This window comes from Pseudopodoces humilis, chromosome 33 (genome assembly GCF_049639895.1).
Source record: "Pseudopodoces humilis isolate 2021_Gansu_Grassland_sample_001 chromosome 33, ASM4963989v1, whole genome shotgun sequence".
NCBI lineage: Eukaryota > Metazoa > Chordata > Aves > Passeriformes > Paridae > Pseudopodoces > Pseudopodoces humilis.
Window position 1 is genome coordinate 1,801,025 of NC_142232.1, and position 6,037 is coordinate 1,807,061.

At 53.5% G+C, this 6,037-nt stretch overlaps 1 pseudogene; it reads left to right on the forward strand.

Moving 5' to 3' along the window:
• LOC102111794 (uncharacterized) overlaps window positions 1-3,358 on the forward strand; it is a 123,843-nt pseudogene extending 120,485 nt beyond the window's left edge.
• Window positions 3,359-6,037: the final 2,679 nt, after the last annotated feature.

Consider the following 6,037-nt stretch of genomic DNA (forward strand, 5'->3'; position numbering starts at 1 on the left):
TCTACATTTTTTCATCCCAAGGGAGGCTCCTGCTCTCCCTAGCAGACACCTGTCTTCTAGAACGAAGACAAGAATATAAATTTATATTTCCACATTAGCCATCTAATCCCTTCCCAGTATGTTACAATCACAATTAGGAGGAAGCAGAAATCCATGCGTTTCAAATCTGTCTCCCACATCTGCTAATAATGGTTGAAGAAAACACAACAGCATCAGCCTCTGTATCACCTTTCACAATATTACAATCCAGCCATCTTATTCCTTTTTAATAACTCACAATTAAGAATAAAAAGAAATTAATTTATTTTAAACCTTTACCCTGCAGCTCATAATATTGGTTAAAAAAACATACCTGCTCATCTTCCCCACTGATGGACCGAAGAATTAAAATATTTCTTGACAACTTTTCCCCTTAGGTCTAAGAAACAGAGTGGATCAAGTGGCCCCTGTGTCCATCCCTGTGGCTCCTCTCGATCCAGACCCACCCTGGATGTTCCTAAGGGCTCCAGTGTGGTGGGTCCCTGGTGGAATGGGAGCTCTGACACCCCTAAGACTCCATGTCCCTCAAGGGCTGGACTTCCTCCTGCTGAGGCTGCTCCTGTCTCTGCTTGCAGTGTTCTGCCCACAGCTCCCAGTGTTCCCCGGCTGGAGCCCAGCTGCGCCCCTCCCCCCCGGGCCTTGGCGCCCCCCTTGAGGGGAATTTGGGGAGGTGGGAGGGGGGAGCGCCAAGGCCGGGCCCCCCCGCGCTGTGGTGGCGGGAGCGGCTGCAGTGGGGAGCGAGTGCAGGCAGAAGCAGCCGAGAGCCCAGCGCTGCCCCAGGCCGAGCTGGCCCAGCTCCATCCGTGCCCCTGCGGTGGGATGCTGTGGGACTGGGGGGGAAGAGGGAGCCGGCAGTGGGTGCTGGGCCTGGGGGCAGGAGGAGAAGGGAAAGAGAAGCAGGGTTGAGGAACAAAATGGTTAAATTATGCACATGGGAGGAGAAAGTGGGATTGTGGAGGAGAAGGAGGAATAGTAGGAAGAAGAGGAGTGTGAGGGAGAGTAGGGACATGGGAGGAGGAGCAGGAAGAGTACTCAGCACAAGGTTCCATCCCTCCCTGTATCTGCAGCCCTCTGAGCATTACCCCCCCCCACCATGCAGCAGCTGTCCTGGGAGGGGGATCCATGATTTTCATGGGGCTGAATCTTGGTGTTTCTGAGCTTTATTGGGCTAAATGTTGGTGCTTTGGTGTTGGAGGTAAATTTCTCACAAATGGGACAGGACTGCTGGGTGACATGTCATGAGCTTTTATTTTGGGAACCAGTCTCAGGTACAGATACAGGAGATGGCACAAGCTCACATCTACCACAAGCAGCTCCAAAATCTTTGTTACAGAACATTTTATAAGTTTTTCAGCCAATAGCATATTGATAAATCTTACAGACAATTGTTCTATCTATTCACTAGAAACACATGTACATCTTCCTCAAACAATGCTTGCTTGTTTGCTTTCTATTAACAATACACAATACTCTGTTATTAAACTTAAAACTTTCTACTGTCTTGGTAAGCATATTTTTCTTCAACCTTAAGGTATGTCTTGGCCAAGCCTAAAAACTCAGCTATTGTTTCATGTCCTTGCATGTTTTATTATTGTATCTTTACTTTCAGACCTTGCAGCTGCAGCTAGCTCAAAGTCTAAGTTCTCTGCTTCTTCTTTTGAGGCCTATTTTCATGGCATCTAAAAGTTTTCTTAACTTCATTGTTTCCCACACTTTGGTTTTTTGCAGGGGCTAAATCTCTTTTTTTGGATGGGGTTTTGGCTGAATCCTGATCTTTGGGGAGTTTTTGATCTGTGTCTTTATATTTGGAGGATTTTGGGGCTGAATCTTTATGTTTTGGGGGTTCTTACAGACACAAGATGCTCAATGACTTCCTGAGATGAACTTGGGAAAGGAGCAGCCCCCAGGCAAACATTTTTTTTTTCCTTTTGTTTTTCCCCAAAACAGGATTTGTCATTCCCAAGGCATTGCTAGATGGAGGAGGAGGAAAAGAGAGCCCAAATGAGAAGGGGCTGCAAACCCAACCCAGGAAGCTGCAGGGTGGAAAGACTCCCCCTGTGCTGTGAAGGTGGCCAGCAGTCCAGTCGGAGCTCAGAGCTCGTTGAGAAACCTCATGGCGAGAAGAAGCCCCACAAGCGCTTGGAATGTGGGAAGGGCTTCAGCTACAGCTCCGACCTGATTCGGCACCAGGTGATCCACACTGGGGAAAAGCCCTACAAGTGTGGGGAATGTGGGAAGAGCTTCAGCCACAGCTCCAACCTGATCCAGCACCAGAGTATCCACACTGGGGAAAAGCCCTATGAATGTGGGTAATGTGGGAAGAGCTTCAGCCAGCACTCCCACCTGATGCAACACCAGAGGATCCACACTGGGGAAAAGCCCTACGATTGTGGGGAATGTGGGAAGAGCTTCAGGAACATCTCTGGTCTGATTGAACACCAGGTGATTCACACAGGGGAACAGCCCTATACCTGCTTGGAATGTGGAAAGAGCTTTGGGCAGTTGTCCAACCTGAGAAACCACCAGCGCATCCACACTGGGGAGAGGCCCTATGAGTGTCCTGAGTGTGGGAAGAGGTTTCAGTCCAGCTGCAATCTGCTCCTACATGAGCAGATTCACACAGACGAGAGAGGCCCTTCCGCTGCCCCGACTGCGGGAAGGGCTTCAACCGCAACTCCAACCTCACTCTCCACCGGCACATCCACACTGGGGAGAGGCCCTATGAGTGTCCCCAGTGTGGGAAGAGTTTCTCACAGAGCTCAACCTTGACCCAACACCAACGGAGACACCAGTAAGGGAAGCCCTGCGAGTGCCCCAAGTGCGGGAAGAGCTTCTTGTGGTGCTCCAGCTCCATCACCCATGGGAGGATCCGTATTGGATGATCCCCAGTGACCCCCATTGGGCAGAGCCCTGGTGATCCATGTTGGGAAGACACCTGGCTGGGGAGAGTCCGCATCTTCCTGTCTCCCTGTGGGGACCTGGATGAATGCAGGAGTAGGAACATCCATCAGGATGCAGACCAACAATGGGAATTCCTTGGCGAGGGTAGATCTGTTGACTTGCAACCCGAAAAAGTCTTTTGCATTCAGTCATATCTTCTGGTGGCATCAAGGAATACTGGATGGTCTTGGAGGTAATTTCCAGCTTCTGTGATTCCAGTGTTAATTTCTTATTGCCCAAGGGTGTCTTTCACAGCCAAACAGTGATGAACTGGGTCAAAGACCAGCAGTTTACAGACAGTGGTGTGGAAACCCCTCCAAAAGAGGTTCTTCCCATGCATCCAAGTACGTGGACCTTCAGCCAGCACAGACACTGGAATCCTTTTCTTTTGGCCTTGATTTGCTTTTCATTTATTTTTATCTCTTTAAAATATCCAACTTTTGGTTTAAGAATAAAGACACTGAACTAAGAGATGGGTTGGGATGTTGAGGGACATAGACATGGAGAGTGACGTGGGGACACATGGACATGGATGTGGCCATTCATGGAGACACGGGGGGACACGGGCACAGATGGAGACGTGGGGGACAATGCCAGGGATGGAAACATGGTGGGGACACAGCCATGGGTGAGGACATGGTGGGACATGGCCGGTGACATGTGGGGACATGGCCATGGCCGCTGCCATGGGGGGAACTGGCAGGGGCTGTGGGGGATGCTGTGTTTGAGGGAGTTGAGGGTTCCTGGCAGGGACTTGGGGCTTGCTGAGGGCTTTGGGGAGCCCAGGCCAAGCGGCTGTGGCTGCGTTGGGAGACCCTGATGGACCCCCTGGCCTGAAGCCCCAGCCGGGTATTGAGCTCCTGGAAAGGAATGAACATCCTTGTCCCCAGGAGGGCAGTTCTAGCACTCCTACGGTGTCTGGGGCACCTGGGAGGCCAGAGCAGGGAGGGGAGAGCCAGACAGCTGTCCCCCTCCACAATTGCATCACAAAAATCACCAAACTCAGAGATTCCTCCCAGGAAAAATCTGTCAGGAGCTGACCAAATTGAGTGAAAAGGGGGATGGGACCCCTAGACTGAGGAGGAGGGGCCTGGAACCCCCAAAACCAAGCACAGGGGACAGGGGTGGTGGATTGGGGGGCAGTGGAGAAGGGGTGGAAGGGTGGGGGAAAGAGCGGTCCCACGCCTCCTTTCTAAACCCACCTCCTCTTTTCTCAGTCTCTTCTCCCACTCCTTCCTCTGCTCTGCTCCTCCATCCCTTCTGCTTTCCTCAGACCCAGTGCCCACCATTACCCCCTCATTTGCCCATTGCCATCACATCCCGCTGGAGCTGGGATAGAGCTGGAGCAGAGCTGGGCTTTTGGCCTGGCCTGGGCACCCTTCATGCATGCCCTCCCCAAGTTTCCCTGGTGGCTTCAAGGGGTCCCGGTGACTTTTGGGGTTTGCTGGGTGTCATTCTGGGGTTCAAGTGCCTCCCATGGAGTGGGACATGGTGGGGAACATATGGGATCCCCATTCCTGATCCATCCCAGATATGGGTTCCCCCCCCATCATGGCCACCCTTGCAGCGTCCCCCAACTCCCTCCCCACTGCCCCCCAATAAACGGGACCGGGGCGAACAGGAAGCTTTATTTGGAATACTGTGAGCAGCGGGCATGGGCAGAGTGACAGTGGGGCTGGGATGGACACATGACCACCCCAAAATCAGCGGGTGATGGAGCAGGGGGTCCTGGCCGGGCCTGAGACCACGGGGAGGGGCTGCTGCCCCTGCCGGCTCAGGAGCTCTGTGGGCAGAGAAAAGGGGGTGACACCAGGCTGGGGGTCCCTGGAGGGAGCACACATCCCACTGGCCCCCCGACAGGTGAGCTCACAGCACCACCAGTACCACCAGTATGGTCCCAGCTCCCCCACATGCCCCATCCCCAGTGCCTGGCAGGGGCCACCAGCCCCAAAGCAGCCGCGCTGGGCAGGGGTGGGGAGGGGGGCTGCGGTCCCACCCCATGAAGAGCTGGGAGCACTAGTCGAGTCCAGTTTGAAACGTGGGCAGGCAGCATCAGAACCCCCAAAATTGGCAAAAAGCATTAAGGATTCTCCCAAGAGTCACCTCCACACCCTAAACTTACTGGGAAACCCCGCAAAGCCCTTTATAACCCCCCAAAACTGATAGAAAGCAGCAGGATCTTCCCTAATACAGGCTCCTCAGGTCCTTCCATGTGGGGCCCCACTCCAATGTCAGACCCAGGTGCCTCCCATCTCCCAGTTACTCATCCCTCAGAACTGGAAGGTGCCCCAAAACCTCCTCAGTAACCAGATCACCCCAAGCTCTTCATCCCAAGTGTGGCTGTCTCATTGCAGACCCCATCCCCCATATCCCTGTTGGGTGGGGGGGAAGATGTTGGAGAGATTTCTCTCCTTTCTCCTTTGGTCCTGCTGTGAATAAATTCACTCCCTGTGCCCAGGCTGGGTCTGTTGTGTCCGTGCCAGTGCTGGGACCAGGATTCCTCTGTGTCCTTCTCTCAGCTCCTGGGCCTTTCCTTGTAGTTCATGTCCCTGTGCAGTTGCAGAGGGCAGGGACAGAGAGTTTTTGGTGGTTCCCAGCATCCACGCAGGGCCAGCCCAGCCCCGGGGGTCCTGAGGGCTTTGTGGGGCTTCCCCATTTGCGGGACATCCCTGCTGGAGGAGGGTGTCCCCCCTTGGTGCAGCCCCAGCCCTCAGGCAGGGCTCAACCAAGCAGAGAACGCCCTCACCTGGGGCCTCATTTTTGGGCACACCTGAGCCCCTGGACATCTGGATACCCATTTTGGGGTGTACCTGAGCTGCTGGATATCTGGGTGCCTGTTGTTTGCTCTGTATTGGGTTTGCACAGCCTCATTTTGGTAGTTGGGTTTTCTACAGGACTAGGTTCTTAGAGAAGGTTTGTGAAGTTTCCTCTGTATCCAGCAGATCCAGTCCCTGGTGGCTCCAAAAATGGAGGTATTGGATGCAGAGATTCACAGGGACGGAGATCCACCCACAGCCCCTGGAGAAGCCCATGGTGGAGCAGGGCAATGCCTGAGATG